Here is a 16,936-nt window from a genome sequence, read left to right as displayed (position 1 = left end):
GTTTCACCAACACCCCGTTTTCCGGAAACGGACGTGAAGGGGTTAAGGCATGAACGATAAACTACTCGAGTGTCATGATATAAGACCACCGAAAACGTTGGGCGCCATGTTGCAGGGTTTCTGTACTCACACAGAACTGTGCACAGAGGAGTGGAACCTTGGCAAATTAGGGTGTCCCAAAACTTACCTTAGCAATCAACTCACCCCTTACCGAGCTAGCTACAGTGTCTCATTGGACATATCAAACACCCAATGTTTAGACAAACCAGAACATGAACTTACAGTACCTCAGGGTACGTGGGACTCATGAACACTCTTTCGTTATATTATCATTACAAACCAGAACATGGAGTAAAGAAGACACATGTGCATTTGAAATGTTTATTTACTAATGCCGTCTTCTCAGGCGCAGTATCTTAGATAATACAAGTATACTTATTATCAGTATCAAAATTATCAGCATAGTTACTAAGACATAAAAAGCGAATGGTGACAGCATGTTAACATGCTGTAATGAATAAGAGTTAACAACACTTATATCTCACCCTCCCTAACACATATATTATATTATTAGCTAAGAAGGTCTCTTTGGGTTGTTTTAGGGCGGGCCCATACCTTAGTGTCCTAGCATGAAGGAATCACATCAGCATACACCAGCTCTCTCTGCATGTGCACCGCATCAAGTGTGTTAACGATTCTCGTGCAAAGCAATATCAATCCCGCCTCAAGCCCAAGTTGGCAAAGGCTGCACTTGTGTTATGACTATGAAGGCGTGGAGATCAGACCTCATAACAATTCCATATCGTGTTGCTCCTGAAACTTCAGCACTCTCCGTGCAGACATGGTTTAACAAACAAAACTGATATCAGAGCAATAACATATTATTCTCACATACACCACGGCAAACCACTAGGTTGAAAGCTAAGTCAACAATTAAGGGTCGTGTGCAGAAGTTGCAAGAAAGGAAAAATGGCGTTTAAATCTCAAATGTACCTATGCTAACTTAACACGATATAAGGATATATAGGAGCTATACAACAAAACGTAGTAGTTTGGCTGAGTCTTGTGGGCCGGGGACGGCACTGAGAGGCACGTAGGGGAACGGCCCACAAGACTCAGACAAACTACTACGTACCCTTGCTGAGACTAGCCTTCCCTCTGCCCCCGCGAAGCCTTAAGACCCATAATAGGAGTCTTTTGCTTTTTCCCTCACCCATTGCAGGTTTGAGGTTTTACCTACTACAGATTTTTGATAGTAGGTGCTAGGAATTTAGGACTGGCTGCGCGTTAGTGTGTGCAGACCACCCACTTTCCTCTTTTTCTGGTCCTGACGAAAACCTGGAAACCGACACCCATAGGTTGAAACATGTAGACCAATCACATAGAGATACACATGGTCATAAAAACCTTTTATGTATCTTCACATCTTTTTAATATTGTCCAGTGGCTTCTGAATAAAATCGCTTTCACACAAGTTGTACCAGGACAATTTTTAACACCACTTTTCGCACCACGTGCACAAAAACCAGCTCCACTGTAGTTCAGGTGTTGTAGCACACCCTGATGGCACTCGGCTATCAGGGTGGACCCCAATGATGAAGCATGTCACCAACCAGGTTGGTGAGTGAGGGTTTTTTTACAAAAAGAATAATTTTTCTTTTTTCATAGACATCCCACTCAGAACTTTTGTTTAGTTCTTCGTGGTGGTACTCCTCTCATGCTATTTCGGTATTCCCAGCACATCCATATCATTTTGTTCCATTTGAGTAGTTGATAATATAATTAGCATTTCAAGGTCGGTAATTTGGCCCTTTATGTCCACAATATGGAAGCTCTTGTCCAATGATGGCAGGTCCTTTTCTTGTTCAGCAGTTTGCGTACTTACTCCAAAGTTGTTTGTTGGCTTAATCGGGGTTTGTAGTTTACTTATTTCTGACACTATTTGCATTGTCTTCAGAGCTCCAGATGGATCTCTCATAAAATCGAATTTGTGTGGGACTTTTGTGGATTTTTCAAACATCTGTGTTATTGGTGAAATTAATCTTTGATTCATTCCCATTGTGTATGCTTTTGCTTTTTTTTATTCCTTTTGGTACTTGTACTTTCCGTGCTCGTCTTTTGGGAGGGCACGATGCCCTCTCTTTTCTTGATCGGATGCCGGGTTTTAAAAAAAATATTATCAATTTAAGTATTTAATGTCCTGTTACTTGTTTCTATTAATCAGATTTAATCCAAATATGTCACAAATATGTCACAACTGCACCCAATAACCTTAGTATGCCTCACCGTATTGTGCAGGGCCTAGTTCACAGAGGTTCTGAAAGGTTTCATCTTTTGGCCCTGCTGTTGGCCCTCCTGCCCCTCCTGCTGGGACTGGTATTTCTCTGTTCCTTCCACGGGCTTGTCTTAAGTCTTAAGGAATGCAGGTAAAGGGTAAAGGGAATAGGGTATGGGGCATAGGGTATAGTACAAGTGGGGCACTCAGGGTGGAGTTGCAAGCCACACCTGATCTGATAAGGCCGCTTCCGCAAGTCCACTGGGGGCCGCTCTCCACTTGCACTGCCAGCAGGTCCTTAATTGCCGGGGGTGGGGCAGTCATATGAGCCGTGAATAACTCACGGGGGACACAAGGGAGCTTTTACACTTAACCTTTGAATGAGGTCTCAGTGTGTCCCAGGCTCGATCAGACACGTAATTCCAAGAGGTGCAGAAAGAAGGAGCTGGGAGAGACAACCAGGCAGTGGGAGCGGGCAGGTGCAAGCAGCAGTAACAATTCCTAGCGGAGCAACAAGGCAGAGCACAGTGCAGAAAGCCAGCAGCAGAGCACCAGAACACACTGGCCAATGTTGTGAGGTGTTTAGAGCTCCCGCACCTGCACCGGCGGTCACCATGCACCCGCAACCTCCACAGCCCCACTGTCCGGCCCGCCTTTGCCTACGCCCAAGGCGCTGGAACCAGGGCTAGGGTTGCGTCAGGGCCCCAGCACTAGCACTGGTGATGTGGTGCAGTGCGGGAGAGCGTGACGACAATGACCGGTGCTGAACTGTCATACAAAATGCAGTGTTTGCCACTAGTGTATTAAGGCGCCCCTGTGTCAACACTGACCGAGCATATAAGGTCGGATAGAAGCCAGCAGGAGACTGAACACGGTAGAACATTTTGCAGCCCGTCACGGATGTCCACAGACTAAATAGGTCCAGTACTCTGCATCAAAATATTTTTGTTTATAGCTATGAATAACGCTTCCAATTTGTTCTACAACTCAGGTATTTGTAGACTTCTTTCCCATATTTCATAGACGAAATCTGCTCCCTTCCCCTCGCACTTGCGTTAATATTACAGGGTTAACTGCTTACATCGAAAATTACATCAGCAGCGCTCGTTGTCATTGCCTCCATGGCTGATCACTCTTTGCATGAAAGCTGCAGCCTTTGCAGAATACCTGCACAACTAACATTCATGAACATTGGAAACATGCTTGTCAAAAACACCAACGAAAGAAACCACATCACAAAACGTACACCTAAGAAAAGTAATTGCTTCTTCAGAATTTTGAAATTCTGAACAATGACGAACTTTGTTTCATATAATTTTTCGTAGCCCTATTGATCAACAGAGAGCGTGTACATTTTCTTGAGGTGAAAATGAATGTCCTATTTTTTTAATTTGTATAATAACAAGGACCACAACAAGAACCATAGTATGTATAAAGGATAGTCTGTCAAAGGCTTCCAAACAGTGTGTACAAGGGGTGCCATTATAAACCCAACTCATAGTTCTCGTTTTGTTGATACAGAAAGAATGGGAAGGTGACCCAGACTGTTAACTTGTGCGGAAGGCAGTAAAATTTTGCACAGGGAATTGCACCTTCTTTGGGAGTATAAGAAACAAGCACAAATGCACAGTACATCAAAACGGAAGTTGCAAAAAACCAAAGCTGTGCAGTGAAGAGCCAGAGACTAAAACATACAGTAATATATACTTGTGATGTAACATAAAAAAAACATTGATAATCAAGTATTATAAGTAATGAACATTTTAAATTTCAAACCTACTCGCTTTGCCATGATGCAAATCTCATTGTTGGGAATTCCCGTAACCCTCTCCATACCGCTATTTCCCTGTTTTACAGACCAGACTGTTACTGCATCTCACTGAAGTAATGTATCAGGCTTTTCTGCCATTATCTCTGCTAGAAGTCCATCCTCTCAGCCTAGCTGCCTCCCTTTCTCTTGTAGTTAAGCTTATCCCTACCTTGTGCCTCAGGTTTTCTTGCCAAGGATCTCCTCTGACATGCAGCTCCAGCCCATTCTTCTACCACCTGTCTCAGTATCTCCATGTGGGATTCACTATTAAATCAAAGACACGTCAGCCTTGGAAAAGCATATTCTACGTCATCCCTTTATACGTCATACATATACATGTATATTCTCAATTATGGCATTTATATTCAACGTGTGCCATAACTTCATTAACTTGTGTGTTATATTTAAATGAATCAATTGAGTTTGTACATTACTAGCATTAAAGTGATATCTATATCTATCGGTAAACAACCTTTACAACGCAACTTTTACCATGCAGTGCCTTTACAACGCAACTTTTATAACGCAAACTATTACAACGCATTGCACTGGGGGCCGCTTTAGGATAGGGAATAGGTTTAATGTACTATCCAACACCTTCCCTACTATCCACGGGGACTGGAGTTGGAATAGTAAATTAAACAATTCACTATCCAGTGCCTAAAAGCACTATGCGTTGTAATGGTATGCGTTGTAAAAACCGCGTTGTAAAAGCATGCGATGTAAAAGCATGCGTTGTAATGTCATACATCCATATCTATCTATATGAGTGTATTAAGCGATGGATACAATCATGTTGTGCATATTCACATTTAACATTGATTCTTGTTTTCAATTTGTGTGTACTTCATATGGTAATTCAAATTTATTTTGAATCTGAAAAGCTTAACTTGACATAAATGCTTTCTCCAAATTGCCAGTGTGTTAACTCCTCCTTCTGTAGGTGCCTTTTCATGTTTTTCATTACTTAGCGAAACGCTTATTGTTTGTATTAAACTACTGATGGTGAGGCCTACAGGAGGAAAGCTGGCAAGGTACCAAGGGAAATAATAGTTAAAGGAGGACTTCTGTTTCCCGCGTACCAGGATGGTGGAGTGTTGAAGGCTGGCAGCTACAGTCCCAGTTTCGTTGAGATGGGACCTTAGGAAGTACGCTCACTCCCCTCACGTTCAGCTGGGTGGTTGATTCTTGAGGGTGAGAAGGTGTGAGATAGATGTTTTTGAAGCTACTGTTATATTTAATTGTTGTTTCCATAGTTAGTTAGGAATACTTTCCCTTGAGTTTGAGGGGGAACAGATCTCCGTGCAGGCTTTCCCTGAGTGGTAAGCTTTATGCAGACCACTTCTTCTAATTCATAGAACCTTTACAGAAGTTCTGTTCCATGCTGACACCTTCTATGCTCCCTGGATAGAAACCCCTGTTAGCTAATTCTGGTCCCCAACTTATGTTTCGGCTAGAAAAGGTATTTAATAAGATGTGTTTACATCTCTTGGCAAAAAACTTTAGTATCTTGGTTGTGTTTGGCTAGACTAGGTGTGAGTGTGTGTTGATTAGTTGTGAAAATGTGTGGTACGATGGGCTAAGGGGCAATTCAACTTTTTCTAAATCACGAATGATAACAAAGTGACACACTTGATGTTTGTATTTAAGCACCATTTAGGAAAACTTGAAGCGTTTACTGATGGATAACTTTGAGCGATGTATCTCAAAAGTTATATGTTTTGGAGGATGATCATTTTTCTCCTCTTTAAAGAACACTGCATCACCATTAACCATACACAACCCATCTTCCTCTCCTTTTACTCGTCAAAATGGGCTTGTCTTTGACCATGTACAGCTCACTGCTGCCTTTGCATTGTTTGAAGGATGAGTGTTGCAGGGTGCATAATATTTCCCTCATGGTTAACCGCCATGAACAGGCAGGTGGAAAGGGACAAAGTACTCATACAGTGGTGCCTGGTAGGCCACCACCATTGTATGGACTACAAGCCCCTCCGCCACACCGGCAGGCTCAATGAGCCCATCGGATGCGTGGCAGATGGTCTTTACTAACCCGCCCAATTTCGCCTGCCATCATAATATGGAAGGTGAAAAAGTTGGTTATGATGGTGTGGAGACCGCCACTGACAGCCTGTCAGTGGCAGTCTCCCCACCATCGTAATCAGGATCAAAGTTAGGATTTGCTGGTATTTGGTTACGTGACAAATGTAAATATTGATTTTTCTTAGTTTAGCAAGGGGAGCATGCTTACACCACTAACCTACAAACATGATGCCAATAAGCTTTCAACAGAACCCTCTCACTACGTCATGAATTGAGGGATTCGAGCATCCCTTCCAATTCTTTGAGGTGTAAAAGAATGATGATGATGCCAAAACGTGCTTGCTCATAAACATCAAAATGCAAACAATATCAATCTAGATCTTTACATCATAATGGTTTGTTTTATAGCAAAGACATATTACATTTTTCCTTTTGAGTCAGAAGTAATAAATGGAACAACCAATTTTTTACTATATAACATTTTAGTTTCTGGGAGCACATGAAAATCTGAGTTAATCAAAGTTTATCTGTTTAGACTATTAAGGGCTATTTTATATCTATGTAGGTTTTTCTGTGTTTATGGGCTTAAACTGAAAAGTTACATCCTACATTTGGAATTTGGCTGTTGTTACCAAGAATGAAAGGTTTATGATAATCCCAAAACCCATAAACACCATGTGTCAAGACAACCCTCAAATCTGGTTAGTAATCATGTTTGAATATGGCTGATAAGCGAATCCCTACACCAGAACAAAACCATGGAGTTCCATTTTGAACTGAGGGAGTAATAGGTCCTGCATAGGGGTGTGTTGCACTCCCCCCTCCCGTGTTACACCACTCATCCACCGAAGCACAGCATGACAGGAAGGAGGACACATACTTTTAAAGGGCAAATTCTGATATGTCTACTTAGGTCAAACCCTCTCTAATAACTTATTTTCTACTTCTGCCAGAGCTTAACTCACACCCTGTAACCCTTAGTTTACATGGTGAGAGTAATGGTCCTTTTGCCCCCTCCACACCATGTTATCTGTTCACTTGATCTCTCTCTACCACTTGAATAAAGGTCCCCTTTTCGTGAAAAGGTTGGGAGTCATTGTCTTCATTGATTCTTCCCTTACACTGGAACTGGATGTTCTGTTCCCTTGCTTCACATGTGAGCTGCTGATACTTTTTGAGACAGAAGGGACATTTCTGGTATTTGTTGTCACTCATTTGTCCCTAGTGATCATGGACATTGTCCAAACGACTATTTGAATTGAGATTTCTCCTTCATTCCAATTTGACCAATGAAGGGAGGCCCACTATCAGTATTAAATAGTTCAGAAATGCCCAATGCTGCAAACATTTATCTACAGCTTAGATTATAGCAGCTGAACTGGTTAATGACACCTGCTTTAACAAGGGAAACCTTGAGTACTCATTCATCACAGCAATTATATATTATGACAATGCTTTGCCATGCTGCATTGAGCAATGCTGACATTTGCAGTGCAGAAGGTGTGTCTTCGTGGCTGATTATTTGGCTTTGGTCACATTCTCATAAATGGTTTTCTGCATTTGGATTGAGAATGGGAAACTCTTCAGAGCTCTCTTTGTGGTTATTATGCCCGTGGTTATTATGCCCTGATGTCCTTTGTGAGCCAGAAAAGTGACTTGTTGGCATACATTCTTTGGAGATACACTTTTTCTTGGAGAAGAATGCCACAATCAGCCACTGGCAAGTCTTCATCTGAATGCTGATAACTCCTTGACATCAACTTCTGGGTCAAGTGTTATGCCTATTTAATTTGAAAATTAAAGGTTCCTTTGCAGGAAAGAATATTAATGTTCTTCTTGTCAGGGGTTGTTGTGACATGTAATCCACTGGGTTATGATCCTTCTATGGTTTATGTACAGTGGCATAACTGCATTCTTGAAAACATATTCTCTATCATTTGATTTACATTGGTATTTTTGCTTCAGGATTGCTGAAAAGCCGTCACTATCAAGCAAGCCCACATACCTGCTAAGGTCTCTTCCCTAGGCTGTGAATTTGCTTTTTCAAGATCAGTTAGACTTCTACTGGCATAAGATACAACCTGACATCTGCCATTTCACTTGTGATGATGGGTTGTAATGGCACAGAGGCTACTGAACTAGTGTCTACTTTGAATTCTGTTTATAGGAGTGAGCAACCCAAACTACCCTTGAGGGCTTGGGTAAATATAGATAGAAAGGTAAAGGATGCCCTCAAGGGAATTTATTTCAAATCAGTATTTAACTTATATAAAGTCACTTATAAGGGCAAATTAATGGTCCCAGGGTTAAATGTACAATAATGAATTTTTGGTTAACATAAGTTTCAAAATATGTAAGCGATTGTCAAACACCAAACACAAAATGAGAAACAAAGACTGAAAAACAAAACAAAACTAGGCGGGTGTATATGAAAATGTTGAATTTATCATTAAGTAAAAAGGCAAAAGTTTGTCTATACAAATATATATAAACAGGCCTACGGGGATATCAATAATACATCAATATATGACACTATATGACACTGTAGGTCGTGCTAACACCTTTCCTTCTTATCAAACTTGTAAATTAATTATTGGTAGGAGAAGGCGATGGCCACTCCCTGTTCCAGTTGAAGCACAGAGTTCTGCAAAGACTCGACCTCCTCTGTGTAGTGGAGTTTTACCAGCGCCAAACACAGTCTAAACACTGAAAACAGGAGGCTCGCTCCAGCTAAAAGATGCTGTGTGCACACGCTGGGCTGCATCAGCTGCAACTGTACTTGGTGCATGCGTGCAGCTCAGCCCTCTTTCTCCAGCCATGCATACTGCAGCAGAAGAAGCCGCCATTATAATGTGCAGTTGCAACCGTGATGAGTCGTGTGCAGAACCGCCTCCAAGTTTGGGGTCCCCTTACAGTGGCCATGGTGAAGGAAGCCTACATCCATCTGGAAATACTTCCTCCATCACCCCCCCCCCCCCCCCGTGGACAGTTCCCGGTACGTGTAGCCAGCAGTTGCTGTAAGAGGAGAGGGCTAACCTTGCTGAAATCATAGTTTATTTGGTGAATTAAAGTGTCTATTTAAATGTACTACTTCAGAGTCATTGCAAACCTCTTGGAACTTGGTGTGCTCATTAGCATGGCAAGCTGGCAAGTCTTCTGAGTAGCAATGTTCTGTGAGATGCTCCTCCTGCAGGCACTCTGGCTTGTGCTGAGAAGAGCTAAGAAGAATCCAATGTCACTTCCTGCAGGGCTTCTACTCTGTGTGTCTGATTCCTGTGTGTGTGCCTGCCGCCCTGCCGTGCTACAGAGCACTCAGCTCTGTCTTTCAATGCGGACAGACACTCTCTTACCACTTATGAGAGTGCCCAAGCCTGCCCGATGGGGATGTCAGTGACTCAGTGGCCGAGGAACACTCCGCCTGGACGTGGAACTCCGTAGAATTCAGCAGGGTTTTTTGGAAACTCAGTGGAATTCAATGGAGTGCAACTCCGCAAGCTCAGCCCAGGCCTGACTAACATGCCCAGTTACATCTTTGGTAGAAGCATTATAGAATAAAATAATGTAACATAACATATGCCCTGGATTAGCACTATTAACAGATAGGCACATTTTATGCAAGGGGTACCCACCTCATAATTTGCACAATATGATGTATATGACAACCGTTTGATAGGGATAGGAATGATTGGATTCCCAGGTAAGGTGCTCTCACATATATATTTCTTTGCAGTTTCATATAGCGGGAACTTGACCAAAAGGTAATGCAACGGTTTATGCAATCCCAAGTTACATTATACAATGTCACATTCATTTTTGTTTTCAGACATGCAGAGATTAAGGTTCTTATTACGAATTTGGTTGTCTGACCGCCGCAGGACTGCATCCGCCCTCACCAGCAGCCCATGGTGCTGGTGGTCCAAAGACCGTACGTTAGGAGTTGACCAAGGGACAGGGGGGTTAGAGGAAGAGATCTTGCAGCAGTGGTGAGTATTTTTCTCAAATACACCGATGCCTGTGTGTGCATTTCAACTGTATTTGTGTTGAATGCACACATATGCATAATGAATGTGGAACAATAGCATATACCCATTACCGGGGTTCAATGCATACGTGGCTAGCGCTGGCAATGGGTATATGGTACGAAAAAGACTCACCTGTAGTTTGACGCACACAGGATCGTAATCCACAGGGTGAAGTTCTGGCTGTGAAGGGGGCACCTGGAGGAAAGGATGCACGTCAGAATCTGCCTGGAAGGGAAGAAAGGGGTGAGTATGCACCCCGAATCCTTCATCACCCCTATTCCAGGATTTGGAGCCGACACTGAGACACAAGTCTGCTTCCCCTGTTCCAAAGTCCTAGCTCTAGTCATAATGCTACTACTTGAAAAATAAAAAGGTACACTCACATACACACACACACCCACACTTGTGGATTTAAGCTCCAGCATAAGTGACACAATGCATGTACATGCAAATGAATGCATACATACATAGACTGAGATATCATCATCCTGTCCCATCATCACCCTGTATTCCACCTTCCCAAAACAATTACCCACAGTGTCAGACACAGACATTCCCAGTTACGGTACAGCTTAATTATCTCTCGTGGTGCATCTCAGTGATCTTCTGGGGTCCCTGGAAAATCTTCTTAGTGTGCCAAAGATTTGATCATGTATGACTAACTTCAGATCTCATGATAGTGCACAGGAACTAGGGGTATAGCAGTATGAGCAAACCAGGCTGAGCATTATAAAAAGTGGCAAGTACAGGGAAGCGAAAAACAACCTAGGTTATGGCTCTAATCAGTAAGGCTGAGCCCTAATCAACCTAAAACAAAACAAAAATATTGTTCTACTTTATGCTCAAAATATCAAGGGCCGCCTCCTGAAGACGAACAGAAAGAAAGATAGACGTCGGGACACTTTGATATAAGAAAGTTTCCGGGACGGGACAACGAAAAAAGAACTGAACATTAATCATCGGCTCCTCGAAGCAAAGAGAGTGGGTCAGTGAAAAAAGAACCAGGTCATTTTCACAGAGTCTTGATTAAGATAGATGTCTTGAGCGAATGAACGTAAGAGAGGTCAATGGATCTCAACTAGGGCAGTAAGCCTGTTGGTCCTGATAAGAACCCCAAGATTTAGAGCAGGATTCGAAATGCATTGACCTTAGGTTCAGCCAAACATGTTTTTTCAAAAAAGTGCCTCTGTGCATCTTGATCAATCAACTTGTAATAATCATAATATTATCCTGGCTAGCACATAGGTTACTTAATGAGAACCATTTCACAGTTTGGCTTCCCGCGATATTTTGAGGATAAAGTAGAACAATAATCCTCAATTCTCAACGGGGAATGTGGGTTTATGTTGTGTCCATTGAAGTCTTTTGTCTTTGTAGTGTCCATGTCCAATAACATGTCTTACATGTTTTTTGTGGTCTGGGCATGAAGGGTATTGTAAATATTGTGAAGGTGTATTTCAAATTTTTTTGTGTATACTGTATTTCTTATTTCTTAATTGTCGAAAAATGTTCCACAATATAATGATCTAAAAAGATAATAAAAAAATGTCATAAATAAGGATTGGAATCGGTTTCCTTGTGGCTACAGTGATTTGTCTTTCTTGTAGCACACTCTGAGTAGCGGTGCAAAACCATATCAGTACTGGCATTTGTTTTGTTTTAGGAAGTGCAGGGAAGAACAAAAGCAAGAGAGAAAGCGTGCCCACAACAACGTCTGAATGGGGAGAGGAGGATGAGGTCAAACAGTTTTTCAGTATTTGGGCAACAAAATTCGGACCCAAATACTGGTCAAATGGTTCTGATCTCCGGAACTATCTACAGTTCACAAGGCAATACTTCTGATGTGTTCAGTAATAACAAAAACTCATATTTTCTGCTGGAAGTTGTTAAACCCATGCACCTGGGCATTTTTCTTGCTCTCCTCTCAGCCTTTTTAAGGATTTCTTTCTAAACACAAAATTTGACAAAGGAGATTACGTTTTTAAATGTCTGTCATAATTTCTTTGGATCAAAAAGGCATCAAAATATACAGAGAATTCTAACGCTCACAACACAATTGAACGTCATAGCATACCAAATGAAAGATTTAAATTACCAAAATAAACAGTTGGCATCTTTTTGTTAATTAACTAGCTCGTCCTTACATACTTTCCCCAAATAGAGTAACTTTGTTGCACATGCTAGCTCAGATTACAGAATATTCCCTCAGTGATATCCGCAAACTGGTCCTTTAATACTAATATTATCATGATTCTTAATGCCTAAATGGCTGGCAATCCCTTGAGTTAGCTTCCCAAAAGCATTTCTAATATTTCCCGATTAATTAATGGTGGCAGGCATTTTCTGTCATTTTTTAGGGTGCACCTCCATTGCACCCTGTTTTAATTACACATTTTCAGCACATCTAACCCTGAAATAGTTTTTCTTTTTTCTTTCCTTTCTTATGAAGTTTCATATCCACCGGATCTGTCTGGGTTATTGTGCTGCTTTTAAAATTTACTGCTCCAGGGAAATATAGACACTTGTGTTGAACCTTATTTCCATTTTTAATTTCTGTTCTTACCCTTTTCATGAATACTTTTTTTTCAGCATTCAACATCATACATTAGATAATGTCTTCAGTCATTTGAACTCCCAGATGGCTGAGAATATAAAGGAATACTTTAATTCAGTAGCTTTAGACAACAGATTCAGGGTTTGGCATTTCCACCAATTATGAAGCATTCATAAAAAATATTAATCTGTAGGTAATAAAATATGTGAACATGCATTGCAGTAGAATTTTTACAATGGATCGGAAAATTGCATCAATTATACACAATGCTGTAATATTTATTTGGACTGAGTCCTACACGTCATCCCAAAGGATTGTATGTTTGGTTAACAAACTGTAATGCATATCTATTAAACTTAGGAAACAAATGTTGGTCTCTTTACTTATGGCAATGGCAAAAAAACCTGAACTCTTACTCTGAATCTATGTCTTTACTACTCAGGCATGAATACAGAGGTCAAAGGGGGGGTGTGGCTAAGGCCAAGATGGTGGAATACGTGACCGGGTAGAGCTCCGTCGGAGGCTCCCCCAAACAGGCCCTGAAATACATATGTAGACACCCTCGGAGGCCCCCGCTGGGCACAAACAAGGCAGGAGCAAGACCTGGACCCTCGTTGCTGACTTTAACCGGATTGGGTCCCACCCAGCGAACATCACCCAGGTGAGCCGACCGAGGCTCGATCCCTGTGGCGGGCATGACTCAGGCAAGCCCGGGGATTAGCTCCGCCCACAAGGCCTCAGATGATGATGCAGTGAAAATACATTGACGTGAACGAGCTGTGGCTTCTCGCCCTGTCACTGCCTAGCGGGACACTCACTTTATGTAAAGCATGGCGAGATCGGGTCCCCACTACATCTCTCACCCGACTTTGCTGACAGTGACCGCTGGATGAGCTACTGGCTGCCTGGTCAAGCAGGAGCACGCCGTGTGTAGTGGCGCCGCCTGGACTGTTCACTCGGCCGTTGCCCTCACAGCGTGATCATCCTTTGTGAGCCCCCGCTGAAGTGAGACACCAGAAGCTGATTGCCCCGCTACGGAGTACAATCTGGGTAGTCCCAGATGAGCCCCCGCTGAAGTGAGACACCAGAAGCTGATTGCCCCGCTACGGAGTACGGAAATATCTGCGGAGGTTATAGTGGGTCTGCGGCCCCGGGTCTGCGGTCCCGGCTGGGCCGCTTCAATAGTACAACTGAGTGGCACCCCCTGTATAAATTGCCGACTGCGCGGCAATGTGAGGTGGAGCGGCAGGTGCGATCGCGGTATGCGCCCGATTTGCTGCGGGGGGCCCCGTGTGTGGGGGAGGACTGTGATTGCCTGCCCTGCTACCATCCTGTGTGCCATACATCGCTGTGTGTGGCAACGCCGCTGGGGCCTCCACTGACCTGCTGATGTGTGGCGTTCACATAGGTCCACCGGGCAGACTGATACCCGGAGCTGGGACTGAAGGAATATAGTGGGCGCTGGGACTACCCAGATTGTAAAAATTACAACTGTTCCCACCACTTTCTCAAACGTGGTGAGCCCCCACTGCAGTGCTACCTGCTGAACCCACGGATCCGGACTTGGCCTGGCTATGCCCACTGGGACACCACATGAGATACTGTAGATGGCAGCGCTGTTGCATTGCTTCATACCTATAGCTTTACGTTGAGAAACGCCATGCTGGGACTAATGTGAGTACTGTGTGGTGGCTGGTGGTGGAGACTTGCGATAGCTCTACCTGGTGCCTGAGAGCGACGGCGATTGTGAGTCTGCTGAGATATTACTACCTGGCTGCATGTAGGTACCTTTGCTATACTGCGCACAGAAACCTGCGCCGACGTGGGGGCGCACGCTACTACCCTGGTAGTCAAGAGGCGGTTGACGCAGATGGGTTTCTGAACTGGCATGCTGCACCTGCATGATCCTATGCGAGACAACTGGTTGGTGACCAGAGATGATACTGGCTGGAGCCTGCAGAAAAATAAGTCCTAGGCGCACACTGTACCTGCCCCTCCCTGGAGCGAACGTCGCTGCTGCCGTTGGGTGCAACCTAAATGACGGTGAGCTACGGATGGTGACCAAGCTGAAGGAAACATATCTAAGTGAAGCGGCAGCACACTGCCACAGCAGTCTTGGACTGTGAGACAGTTACTGCTACTGCTCATGATCTCCTGACATCCTCGGGGACATAGCTTGATAACCTGCCATATACGGAGCGGCACAGGAGTGCGACATTGACGACCCATGTCGGGTGGCACCCGGGCATGGACTGGGATGGGAGGAAAACAAGCCCCACAGCTGCCACATAACCTAAAACAGACAAAATGGCGAAACACGGACATACAGACCAAATGGCGAATAAATTGGACGCGGTGCTTGCTGCGATGGAACGGCTGGAAGAAAATATTAATCAGACCTGCACCTCCCTGGAATCTAAAATCGATGAGGTGGCAATCGACCTTACTCATCTATACGCCGATCACCAGAAACTGTCAGACCGCACTACCGTCCTGGAAACTGCGCTTCCTGACATCAAACCACAAGTGGCCCAGACAGACCAACATGTACGAGACCTGCTCAACCGAGTGGAGTTCCTGGAGGACAGAGCTGACGACGCTGAAGGGCGGACGTGACGAAACAACGTGCGCATAGTGGGTGTGCTGGACCGCTGGGAAAGAAGGGAACCCACGCTGCACATGGAAAATTGGCTCAAAGACCTACTGCCGGAAGGAACCCTCTCACCTCACTTTGTCAAAGAACGCGCACACCTAGTCCCAGCGAGACCCCCCCACGGGGTTGAACCCACGGCATGTGCTCCTCCGACTTCTCAACTACCAGGATCGAGACTCCATCTTGCGGGAAACCAGGAAGCTGCAAGATATTCAAATAGACAATCATAAAATAATGTTCTTTCCGGATTATACCATCCAGGTGCAGAGGCAAAGGCACTCATTTATGGCAGTAAAGAAACGCCTTTGGGAACATGACCTGAAATATTTTCTGCTCTTCCTGGCGCGCTTGCGAGTGGTGGCAAGTGACAAGATGCATTTCTTTGCCACATCGGAGGAAGCAGAAGACCGGCTAAATATCTTTGCTGCTGCGGGACCTCAGGACGCCTCTGCGTCGACCACACTGCCTAAACTGAGCGGCCCCTTCTGCAGCCGACAGAGAGAGAGGAGATCGACAGGTGCTCCTCCCCCGCCAGCAATTAGACGTTACACAGACTTGATTCTTAGTGGACAGCGAGATGCCCTGCAGGACTTGACTGAGCAGCCAGACGTCACTCCGCAGACAGCTGACATCATCATATGAACATTGCAAAACTCTATCCTTGCTTGGACTGCAAACTGAGGTATTGTGATGTATATGTAGAAGTATGCAGTCGCTACTGCTGAGATTGTATGTAATAGCCGCTGGTTGGTCTCAGAGTCCCATATGGAGCGGTAAGTGGTACCATGTTGTTGGAGGGGAGGGAAGGTATTGGTCTGAGGCTTAGTAACTACAGCACCAATACCAGTATACATTGCCCACCTAGCGGGTGTTCCTTAACTGGGGTATGTAGATTGCTTACATTTTATTGTATTATGCCTGCAGACGGGGAGCCTCCAAAGCACTGGTTACATATTTATTAAATCACCTGTACCTGGTACGAGGTGCACCCCCCTGGGTTGTTTTGACTGTTGCCTCTATTGAGGGCTTGAATGATTGCTTGTTGCACCATCGCCCTTTTGGAATTCCTCATGTTTATGTCATTGTTTTGGTTTATTATAAGATATCTTTATTGTATGCGGATATCACACGACACAAAATGCCAAGAGTCATCATGTTGGGGAAGTTTTACATCGTTAGGTCATTTCCGTAGTATATAACTGCTGGACTGTTACGGGCACGTGGTTGCTTAATGCATTTAAGGAAATATGTCTACGCTTAAAATTGGTACATGGAATGTGCGGGGCATGCACACACCATCACGTAGGAATCAGATATACTTATTCCTTAAACAAAATCACATTCAAATAGCCCTCTTGCAAGAGACACACCTGGCCAAATCAGAAATCCAACGTTTGCACCGTCGCTGGCGTGGCCAATTAGATGCCTTGGGATATTCAGCACATGCCCGAGGCTCGCTAATCTGGGTGCGCCCAGGGGTCCCTCTTAAAATCATGCAATCATTGACAGATACAGAGGGCAGATATGTGGTTGTGAGGGGCACTCTGGATGGCCAACAGGTCATGATTGCATCCCTGTA

Source organism: Lissotriton helveticus, chromosome 4_1 (genome assembly GCF_964261635.1).
Source record: "Lissotriton helveticus chromosome 4_1, aLisHel1.1, whole genome shotgun sequence".
In the NCBI taxonomy this organism is placed as follows: Eukaryota; Metazoa; Chordata; class Amphibia; order Caudata; family Salamandridae; genus Lissotriton; species Lissotriton helveticus.
The sequence above is the reverse complement of the archived record's forward strand: the minus strand, read 5'-3'. Positions refer to the sequence as shown.